Here is a 12,221-nt window from a genome sequence, read left to right as displayed (position 1 = left end):
TCAGTCTCAAGTATTTTATATAGACAAAATGTTGTGTAGATATAGGTAGAATGTAAAATTCCAAAAAAATATGTTGGATTACAGATATGGAATTCAAAAGTCAAAGGAACAATGTCTTGAGATAGCTCAAAAAGTTGAGGATAAGAGACATTCTCTTTGCTTCCATTATTTGGAGTTTGTTGTATGTATTAGAGCTAATATGGACTACTTAAAAGGAATGAATTGTCATTAATAGTTTAGAAAATCAAAGGAGTACGTGGCTTGTGTAAAAGGATATGATCCTCGGACTCTTATTCTAAAGGGATAATTTATTAAAATACAGTTGTTTTTAAAACTTATTACGAAAATAATGCTATCCTAAAAGAATTTACCAAAATACTGCTACTTTTCTTTTTTTTCATTTTCTTTAATCTGTTGCAGTTGGGCGAGTTCTCAAAACTCGCCCAAATTAGTTTATTTAAAAAAAAAAAAAGCAAAAGCAAAGAGATGGGCGAGTCTTCAAGACTCAAGACTCGCCCTCCTCACCATTTCCTTTCTTTTCTATTATTTAAAAATTTTTATTTAAATATTTCTATTTTCTATAATTTAAAAAACTTATTTAAATATTTTTATTTTCTATCATCCATTTAATTATTTACTCTTGAAAAAAAATGTAAAATGTAAAATTTAATTATTATATATATATAATAAATAATTCTTTTAAAAACTTAACTTTAACTTTAAATATTTTAAAATCATTATTAATATTAAATGGTTGATAGAGAAAATAAGGTAAAGATAATTTCAAATTTGATCATAGCCTACTAAATATTAGGAAATTCATATCCTAATTGAGGTAGGGTAAAACTAAATCTTATAATGGTTCATATGAGTTATCTAATAATTTTTTTTAATTTTTTTCTCCATCCTTAAAGTTTAATTTTTTAATTTAATTAAAATACTAGGAAAGAGTTTTAAGGAATTAGTTAAAATGTGACCATTGAATGTTAAAATGTGTTGAATTAAAAAGTTTAAAATGTGTTAAATTAAGAATTTAAATAAAAAGAAAGTAATTGAATTAAAAAAATGTCATGGTCGTTGTTTTAAATAAGAATTATTTTAACTAATTTAATCTTCTCCCACATTTTAATTAATTTAAGTTTTTAAAATTTAATACTAATTTATTTTTCTTCCTCTAACGAAAAAACTCACATTCTTTTGCATTTTAACCAATTTATTTTTCTTCCTCTTTCGAGTATATGTTTACGCCAAATTAGATCCTACATTCTATTTCAGTTTTCACATAGAGATTGATCATAATCAACCCCATCGACACCGTCTATCATATGACCATTTGTAAACAACATTGACACATATTTGCCTATCATTTTCTTATTGGTTTTGAATTTCTCGTTGAATACATGCGTTTCTTCTTCATATTAATACTTCTCCTTCATATTATTAGGTATTATGTCATCTTTAACTTATTATTTCATTACAAATCTAAATGATCATTTAGCAAGATCATTTAGATTTTGTACCCTCACATTACATTAATAGTGTCTAAATTAGTAAGGAAATTGAACATTAAAAAGGAAGTAAGAAATTATTAGATAACTCATGTGGAACCATTATACAAGATTTTAGTAAGATTTATTTTTATCCTACCTCAATTAGGATATGAATTTCCTAATATCTAGTAGGTTAGGATCAAATTTGAAATTATCTTTACCTTATTTTCTCTATCAACCATTTAATATTAATAATGATTTTAAAATATTTAAAGTTAAAGTTAAGTTTTTAAAAGAATTATTTATTATATATATATAATAATTAAATTTTACATTTTACATTTTTTTTTCAAGAGTAAATAATTAAATGGATGATAGAAAATAAAAATATTTAAATAAGTTTTTTAAATTATAGAAAATAGAAATATTTAAATAAAAATTTTTAAATAATAGAAAAGAAAGGAAATGGTGAGGAGGGCGAGTATTTCTGGTCGAACCCCATGTCTGTATCAATTTCTGACCGCGCAGAATCTCCATAGCCAATTTTCCATTTTTTCTTCTGAAATCATAGGGTTCCTTTGGCACGACTCTTATTGAAGACGATCCAGGAACTTCCATAACGTTGATGTGATTCTGTTTGAGCAACAGATCCTGACGTGATATATCTTCGTAATGAAATTAGAGTTGTTGGCTCGGACCCTGTAACGACCCAACTTTTCCGGACTAAGCTCAGGTCACTACCAAACACCAAAACTCATCTATTCAACGTAAAATTTAAAACGGACCAGATACGATTCATTAAAACAGTATAAACCTTACAAAAGACAGTTTCGGGCCCTATTTTAAATAATTCAAAAAGAAAATCACCAAATAAAATGTCAAATCACCAGTCCAAAAATCATAATCAAAATATTCTGACAAAATACATAGCGGAAGCGAAAGAAAAACGGACGCGTCCATATGGCCTTCACGCATCCTTCCTGCCTCTCGTCGGTCTGCCCCTTGCTGTACCCCTACCTGAAAAGTTAAAGAAGAGAAAGGGTGAGTATAAACATACCCAGTAAGGGACCCACTACTGGGCCCGTTAGGGAACAACAGTTAACTTCCTATTTGGGGGTACCCTACATAACAGTCTAGTGGTTCCGTAGAACGCACATCTCAGTCTAGTGCTCCCGAAGGATACACATATCAGTCTAGTGTTCCCGGAGGATACACATATCAGTCTAGTGCTCCCGAAGGATGCACATATCAGTCTAGTGTTCCCGGAGGATACACATATCAGTCTAGTGCTCCCGAAGGATGCACATATCAGTCTAGTGTTCCCGGAGGATACACATATCAGTCTAGTGCTCCCGAAGGATGCACATATCCGTAAGGCACACTACCCCATAGATGAAGCTAACCGTTACCCCTCAGCCCTTACCAAACTGTCTACATCAGTCACATCTCAACGACATTCATATTACAGTCCCGCCATAGGCTTTGTCAGTCAGATAGTATAGGTTTAAACATCTACACCCTCAGTTGCTATATGCATTCCGATTCGTACACCAATAGGGAAACCCTAGGCCCAATCGACTACCCAACCAAAACCGGACTCACTGTCCTTCCCCATCCAAACTCCATGAACCACATCCAGACCAGAGTTTAATACATACTAACCGTAACTTTAAGGTCCATCAACATATAATTTCAATCCACAACAGCAGGCACAGTATATTTTCATCAGACCGAAAATAATATCAGTACTTAACAGTCAACACGCATACAGATATTCAGTACAGTCACTAACGTGTAATCCCCTGTGGATTACTACGGTTTTAGCCTGGACTCGGGGTCCAGTAGTAGGAAAACCCTTACCAGAAACTCGGTGATGCCCCTCGATTGAAAACTACGCTCAACAGATCCACCTAAACGAAACACGAAGGTTTTAGTGGGTGGCCCTAGTAGCAGTTGATTTAAAAGGTCATCCGTTGACTTACCCAAGGAAAGGAAGCTATCTCCAACCAGGTCTGTCGCGGAACCCGAGAACTTAAGCGTCAACTCTGTACTACCTTCAAGGGAGAAAAGTAGGGCCATATCTTAATCCAACATTCAAACTCGAATCGGACGAGGTAACATTAGGGAATTCATCAAAACAATCCTTACCGAAGACTCACCGTGAACCGAAGTGGAGGAAAGAAGGCTTAGGTGGCTCGGCTCGGCTCGGCTTGGTTCGGCTCGCGGCTCGGCTCACTCGGCTCGCGGCTCGGCTCACTCGGCTCGCGGCTCGGCTCACTCGGCTCACGGCTCGGCTTGAAGCGGCTGGCGGCTCGGCTTGAAGCGGCTGGCGGCTCGGCTTGAAGCGGCTGGCGGCTCGGCTTGAAGCGGCTGGCGGCTCGGCTTGAAGCGGCTGGCGGCTCGGCTTGGACAGCCGACTTGGAGCCGGGTCGGGTTGGACGAAGAAAATGGTAGCCGCGGTTTCGGTGATCCTTTCCTCCGGCGAACAACGGCGGCGGCGCTTCGCGGACGAAGCACGAGGAACGGAGCTGGTTGTTTCGTGGAGCGGCGATGAGCGGCGGCAGATCTGCCGTTGTGTGAGGCCGAGAAGGAAATCGGAAATGGATGGGGAGCCGCGGCGGACGACGACCGGTGAACCTACACACGCCGACGGAGATGGAGACGATGGGTGATGGTGGCTGAGATGGAGAAGAACACGAAGGAGAAGGAGAAAACGAAGGGAGAGATGGCTGGCGGTGACGGGCGAGGAAGGGAGAAGAAGAAGAAGGAAATGGATGGGCGGCGGCGGGAGAGAAAAGAAATTTCGAGGGGGGGGTTAGGCGGCGCGCGAGGTAGGGTTTTTAAAAAAAATTTGTTATATATATATATATATAAATATAATTCTTAATAATTTATAATATTAATAATTTAAAACTTAAATAATGATATATATTAAATATAAATAATAATGATATTAATAAAGTAATAATAATGATATATTAATAATATTAATATTAAATAATAAATAATTTATTTTATTGTTTTATAAATAAAAATATTTCTGTAATATTAATTTATAATAATAATATATAATATTAATATTATAACAATTAAAATAAATATTAATAATAATAATATTTATAATATTAATATTATAACCAATAAAATAATCATTAATAATAATAATATAATTACTATTATATTATTATTATATCAACTTGCATTTTACATAAAACGAGAAAAATTTTACCTTAAATTTTCGGGGCGTTACATTCTTCCCTCCTTAGGGAACTTTCGTCCTCGAAAGTTTTATTCCTCGAACAGATCGGGATAACGGGACCTCATGTCATCTTCACGCTCCCATGTAGCCTCTTCTACCCGGTGATTCCGCCATAAGACTTTAACTAGGGGAATTTGTTTATTTCTCAACGTCTTCACCTCTCTAGCCAGCACTTCAACAGGTTGTTCAACATAGCTCAAGTTTTCATCAATCTCTAGTGGCTCGTAATCCACTACATGGGAGGGATCTGACACATACTTCCTCAACATAGAAACGTGAAACACATCATGGACTGCCGAGAGTGATGGAGGCAACGCCAAGCGATAAGCTACAGGGCCAATCCGCTCCAGAATCTCAAATGGCCCAACAAAACGGGGACTCAACTTTCCTCTCCTTTCAAAACGCAAGACACCTTTCATAGGTGCTACCTTTAAGAACACCTTATCCCCTATCTCGAACTCAAGGTCCTTCCGCCTCACATCTGCATAACTCTTCTGTCTACTCTGAGCGGTATGCATGCGTGATCTAATCTTCTGTATAGCTTCGTTAGTAGACTGGACTAACTCAGGACCCATCAATCTCTGCTCACCCACCTCACCCCAGCAAACCGGGGATCTACAACATCTGCCGTACAGGGCCTCAAACGGTGCCATGCCAATAGTAGCCTGATAACTGTTATTATAAGCAAATTCCATCAAATGTAAGTGGGAGTCCCAGCTACCTGGAAATTCCAATGCACACGCCCGCAACATATCCTCTAAAACCTGGTTCAGACGCTCAGTCTGACCGTCAGTCTGTGGATGGAAAGCCGTACTAAAGTCCAACCTCGTGCCCATAGCAGTCTGCAAACCCTTCCAAAATTTGGAAGTGAAACGGGCATCTCTATCAGAAACAATCGACACTGGCACTCCATGTAATCTCACTATCTCAGACATGTACAACTGTGCCCACTTACTAGCAGTATAGGTGGATTTACCCGGAACAAAGTGCGCTGACTTAGTAAGTCTGTCCACCACAACCCAAATCACTGTAAAACCCCTCAGAGTTCTCGGTAGCCCTGTAATGAAATCCATGGACACGTTCTCCCACTTCCATTCCGGTATGCTCAAGGGTTGTAATAAACCAGCTGGTTTCTGCCTTGGTGCCTTAACCTGCTGGCACACCAAGCATTTACTAACAAATTCTGCTACTTCCCTCTTCATGTTACGCCACCAATAAACTCGCTTCAGGTCCTGATACATCTTCGTACTACCTGGGTGCATGGAAAATGGGGAGCTGTGCGCCTCAGATAATAATTCTGTCTTAATCACACCATCTGACGGAACACAGAGGCGTCCCTCAAATAACAGTCCACCATCAGAGGATAACGAGAACTCAGCCGTTTGCCCTGCCTCTGCTAGGCCACGTTTCTCAACCAGATAAGGATCGTTACTCTGAGCATCAATGATCCTCTGCCTCAAAGTCGGCTGTACCGTCAACTGGGCTAACTGCGTAGTAACTGCCCCCACTGACACTGCAATCTCAGCCCGCTCGAGATCCCGATGCAATGGGGCCTGCCGGGTAATAAGTGCTGCCGAATGTGACACTTTCCTACTAAGAGCATCAGCTACCACATTTGCCTTGCCTGGATGATACAGTATCTCACAATCGTAGTCCTTCACTAACTCAAGCCACCTTCGCTGTCTCATATTCAATTCTTTCTGAGTAAAGAAGTATTTCAAGCTCTTATGATCTGTGAATATCTGTATCTTTTCACCATATAAATAATGCCTCCATATTTTCAAAGCAAAAACCACTGCTGCCAACTCTAGATCATGTGTAGGGTAGTTCTGCTCATGACTCTTCAACTGACGAGACGCATAAGCGACCACCTTACCCTGCTGCATCAAAACACAACCCAAACCTTTCTTGGAAGCATCACTATAAATCACGAAACTGCCAGAACCATCGGGTACCGTGAGGACTGGTGCGGTAACTAGCTTCTGTTTAAGGGTCTGGAAACTGTCCTCACATGCCTTGCTCCAAACAAAAGGAGCTCCCTTTCTTGTCAACTGAGTAAGAGGAGTAGCTATACGAGAAAAGTTCTCCACAAACCGTCGATAATAGCCTGCTAAACCCAGAAAGCTACGAACCTCACTGACTGTGGAAGGTCGGGTCCAACCAGTGACTGCCTCTATCTTAGCTGGATCCACAGAGACTCCAGCCTTAGAAACCACGTGGCCCAGAAAGGACACCTGCTTCAGCCAAAACTCGCACTTCGAGAACTTTGCGTACAACTTATTATCCCGAAGTGTTTGCAAAACCATACGTAAATGCTCCTCGTGTTCGGCCTCCGTCTTAGAGTATATCAAGATATCGTCGATAAACACAATCACGAAAGTATCTAGGAACTCCCTGAACACTCTGTTCATCAAGTCCATAAACACCGCCGGAGCATTCGTCAAACCAAAAGACATCACAATAAACTCGTAGTGTCCATATCTGGATCGAAATGCTGTCTTCGGTATATCCTCCTCCTTAATCCTCAGCTGATGATATCCTGACCGAAGATCAATCTTAGAGAACACTGTGGCTCCCTGTAACTGGTCAAATAGATCGTCTATCCTGGGTAAGGGATATCTGTTCTTTACCGTTACTTTGTTCAACTCCCTATAGTCAATGCATAGACGCATCGACCCATCCTTCTTCTTAACGAATAAGACTGGCGCACCCCAAGGTGACACGCTCGGTCGAATGAATCCCTTATCAAGCAATTCCTGTAACTGTACCTTCAGTTCCTTCAATTCTGCGGGGGCCATTCTGTAAGGGGCTCTGGATATAGGAACCGTGCCTGGCTCCAACTCTATGGCAAACTCAACCTCCCTGTGCGGAGGTAATCCTGGAAGTTCCTCAGGAAAAACGTCCGGATAGTCCCTCACTACTGGTTCTGATGACAGGGATACATCCGCCTCTCTAATATCCACCACACTCGCTAAGATACCCCAAGTACCCTGACTGAGCAGTTTACTGGCCCTGATGGCTGAGATTACCTGAGGCAACGACTTTGACCCTCCTCCCTTAAATTTAAAACTGGCCATCGAGGGAGGGTTAAACGTTACCTCCTTACGTGAACAATCTATGCTGGCGTGGTTGGCGGCCAACCAATCCATACCCAGGATTACATCAAAGTCCAGCATATCCAGAACTATCAGCGTTACCTCAATCACATGGCCTGCTAACTCAATCTGACATGCCTTCACCTTTTCCTTTGACAACATACATTCCCCGGAAGGAGTAGATACTGACAGAACATGGTGTAAGGGCTCAACCTCTAAGCGGGCATGCGACACAAATGCGGAAGAGATAAAAGAATGTGACGAACCCGAATCAAACAAAACTAAGGCGTAATGCCCCAACACTGGGAGCGTACCTGTCACTACTGTGCCCGCCTTCTCTGCCTCAGTCCTGTTGGTAGCAAAGACTCTACCCTGATGTGGAGCACCTGCTCCCTGATTCTGCGCAATCCCCGTGACTCTCAACGGGCATCTGTCAGCTGTATGACCCTCTTGCCTGCACTTAAAGCAGGTCCTGGTCCCGAATAAGCAACGGCCCAGATGGTGCTTCCCACAAGTGGTACACAACGGCTTCCCTCTGGCGGCCTCCCCTGCCTCAAAAGGTTTCTGCTGGAAGCTGCGAAACTCACCACCTGGTCTGAAATTCCGCTGTGGTATTGGAACAGGCTGCTGCTCAGCCTTCCTCTTCTGTCCCGACGTCGAACCTCTACCAGCGGTCTTAGACGAGTTGGCCCTCTCCTGTAAACTGAGATCCACTGCCAGGCGCAGTGCATCGGCATGAGTAGCGGGTCTGAAAGCTCGGACCAAACCCTGAATGTCCAGTCGGAGGCCTCTAACAAACTTGTCAGCTCTGGCCGCCTCAGTCGCTATCATCTCGGGAGCGAAGCGGGATAACATGTCAAATTCCGCATCATACTGCTCCACTGTCATGTCACCCTGCTCTAGGTTCAGAAACTCCTGCCGCTTGGCATCTCTCAAACTGGCAGAGAAGAATTTCGCATAGAAACTCTCCTTGAACTGCTGCCACGTGATCTGACTCACATCACCACCTAGCATCCTCTCTGTAGTCTCCCACCAGGCAGTACCTCTGTCAGTCAACATAAAAACAGCACACTGCACTTTCTGATCTTCAGGGCATTTCATGTAACGAAATATGGTCTCCAAGGACGATAGCCACATCTGAGCTCTGGTGGGGTCCTCCAAAGACCCATCGAACGTCGTGGGATTATACTTCCTGAAATCCCTCAGGTGCTTAGCCTCTGCTGACAACTGATCCGGCACAAACTGGGGTGCAACTGGTACCGGAGCCGGAGCTGGAGCAGGAACTGGTGCTGGAGCTGGCGCCGGAGTTGGCGAGGCAGGCTTCTGCTGCTCCCGCATTTGCATAATCATATCTCTAAACCTCTGCTCCATGGCGGCTAGGTCCGCATGAGTAACTGGCGCAGCCGGGTCAGGGGCTTGGGCTACAGGCTGCACCTCAGGCGGAACGCGTCCTGCTCCCCTTCCTCGGCCTCCTCGGCCACCCCTTCGTGCACCTCTCCTTGGTGGCATTTTCCTAACAACCACCAACAATTTCCTTTAGTCACAATTGGTAATTGAATTTGCAGTTTAACTTAGGTAAGGTAATGCATGTAGAGTTATACATATACTTTCATAAGAGCGTACCTGACGAGCGGCAAGGATCGTTTCAGCCATAAGGACACAAAACACAGACTCACATTATAAGTCAGTCTACAGAACCTAAAACTTAGGCTCTGATACCAACTGTAACGACCCAACTTTTCCGGACTAAGCTCAGGTCACTACCAAACACCAAAACTCATCTATTCAACGTAAAATTTAAAACGGACCAGATACGATTCATTAAAACAGTATAAACCTTACAAAAGACAGTTTCGGGCCCTATTTTAAATAATTCAAAAAGAAAATCACCAAATAAAATGTCAAATCACCAGTCCAAAAATCATAATCAAAATATTCTGACAAAATACATAGCGGAAGCGAAAGAAAAACGGACGCGTCCATATGGCCTTCACGCATCCTTCCTGCCTCTCGTCGGTCTGCCCCTTGCTGTACCCCTACCTGAAAAGTTAAAGAAGAGAAAGGGTGAGTATAAACATACCCAGTAAGGGACCCACTACTGGGCCCGTTAGGGAACAACAGTTAACTTCCTATTTGGGGGTACCCTACATAACAGTCTAGTGGTTCCGTAGAACGCACATCTCAGTCTAGTGCTCCCGAAGGATACACATATCAGTCTAGTGTTCCCGGAGGATACACATATCAGTCTAGTGCTCCCGAAGGATGCACATATCAGTCTAGTGTTCCCGGAGGATACACATATCAGTCTAGTGCTCCCGAAGGATGCACATATCAGTCTAGTGTTCCCGGAGGATACACATATCAGTCTAGTGCTCCCGAAGGATGCACATATCCGTAAGGCACACTACCCCATAGATGAAGCTAACCGTTACCCCTCAGCCCTTACCAAACTGTCTACATCAGTCACATCTCAACGACATTCATATTACAGTCCCGCCATAGGCTTTGTCAGTCAGATAGTATAGGTTTAAACATCTACACCCTCAGTTGCTATATGCATTCCGATTCGTACACCAATAGGGAAACCCTAGGCCCAATCGACTACCCAACCAAAACCGGACTCACTGTCCTTCCCCATCCAAACTCCATGAACCACATCCAGACCAGAGTTTAATACATACTAACCGTAACTTTAAGGTCCATCAACATATAATTTCAATCCACAACAGCAGGCACAGTATATTTTCATCAGACCGAAAATAATATCAGTACTTAACAGTCAACACGCATACAGATATTCAGTACAGTCACTAACGTGTAATCCCCTGTGGATTACTACGGTTTTAGCCTGGACTCGGGGTCCAGTAGTAGGAAAACCCTTACCAGAAACTCGGTGATGCCCCTCGATTGAAAACTACGCTCAACAGATCCACCTAAACGAAACACGAAGGTTTTAGTGGGTGGCCCTAGTAGCAGTTGATTTAAAAGGTCATCCGTTGACTTACCCAAGGAAAGGAAGCTATCTCCAACCAGGTCTGTCGCGGAACCCGAGAACTTAAGCGTCAACTCTGTACTACCTTCAAGGGAGAAAAGTAGGGCCATATCTTAATCCAACATTCAAACTCGAATCGGACGAGGTAACATTAGGGAATTCATCAAAACAATCCTTACCGAAGACTCACCGTGAACCGAAGTGGAGGAAAGAAGGCTTAGGTGGCTCGGCTCGGCTCGGCTCGGCTCGGCTCGGCTTGGTTCGGCTCGCGGCTCGGCTCACTCGGCTCGCGGCTCGGCTCACTCGGCTCGCGGCTCGGCTCACTCGGCTCACGGCTCGGCTTGAAGCGGCTGGCGGCTCGGCTTGAAGCGGCTGGCGGCTCGGCTTGAAGCGGCTGGCGGCTCGGCTTGAAGCGGCTGGCGGCTCGGCTTGAAGCGGCTGGCGGCTCGGCTTGAAGCGGCTGGCGGCTCGGCTTGAAGCGGCTGGCGGCTCGGCTTGAAGCGGCTGGCGGCTCGGCTTGGACAGCCGACTTGGAGCCGGGTCGGGTTGGACGAAGAAAATGGTAGCCGCGGTTTCGGTGATCCTTTCCTCCGGCGAACAACGGCGGCGGCGCTTCGCGGACGAAGCACGAGGAACGGAGCTGGTTGTTTCGTGGAGCGGCGATGAGCGGCGGCAGATCTGCCGTTGTGTGAGGCCGAGAAGGAAATCGGAAATGGATGGGGAGCCGCGGCGGACGACGACCGGTGAACCTACACACGCCGACGGAGATGGAGACGATGGGTGATGGTGGCTGAGATGGAGAAGAACACGAAGGAGAAGGAGAAAACGAAGGGAGAGATGGCTGGCGGTGACGGGCGAGGAAGGGAGAAGAAGAAGAAGGAAATGGATGGGCGGCGGCGGGAGAGAAAAGAAATTTCGAGGGGGGGGTTAGGCGGCGCGCGAGGTAGGGTTTTTAAAAAAAATTTGTTATATATATATATATATAAATATAATTCTTAATAATTTATAATATTAATAATTTAAAACTTAAATAATGATATATATTAAATATAAATAATAATGATATTAATAAAGTAATAATAATGATATATTAATAATATTAATATTAAATAATAAATAATTTATTTTATTGTTTTATAAATAAAAAATATTTCTGTAATATTAATTTATAATAATAATATATAATATTAATATTATAACAATTAAAATAAATATTAATAATAATAATATTTATAATATTAATATTATAACCAATAAAATAATCATTAATAATAATAATATAATTACTATTATATTATTATTATATCAACTTGCATTTTACATAAAACGAGAAAAATTTTACCTTAAATTTTCGGGGCGTTACAGACCCATTCCTAAGGGGAAAG

The sequence above is a fragment of the Cucumis melo genome, chromosome 4 (assembly GCF_025177605.1).
Source record: "Cucumis melo cultivar AY chromosome 4, USDA_Cmelo_AY_1.0, whole genome shotgun sequence".
In the NCBI taxonomy this organism is placed as follows: domain Eukaryota; kingdom Viridiplantae; phylum Streptophyta; class Magnoliopsida; order Cucurbitales; family Cucurbitaceae; genus Cucumis; species Cucumis melo.
The sequence above is the reverse complement of the archived record's forward strand: the minus strand, read 5'-3'. Positions refer to the sequence as shown.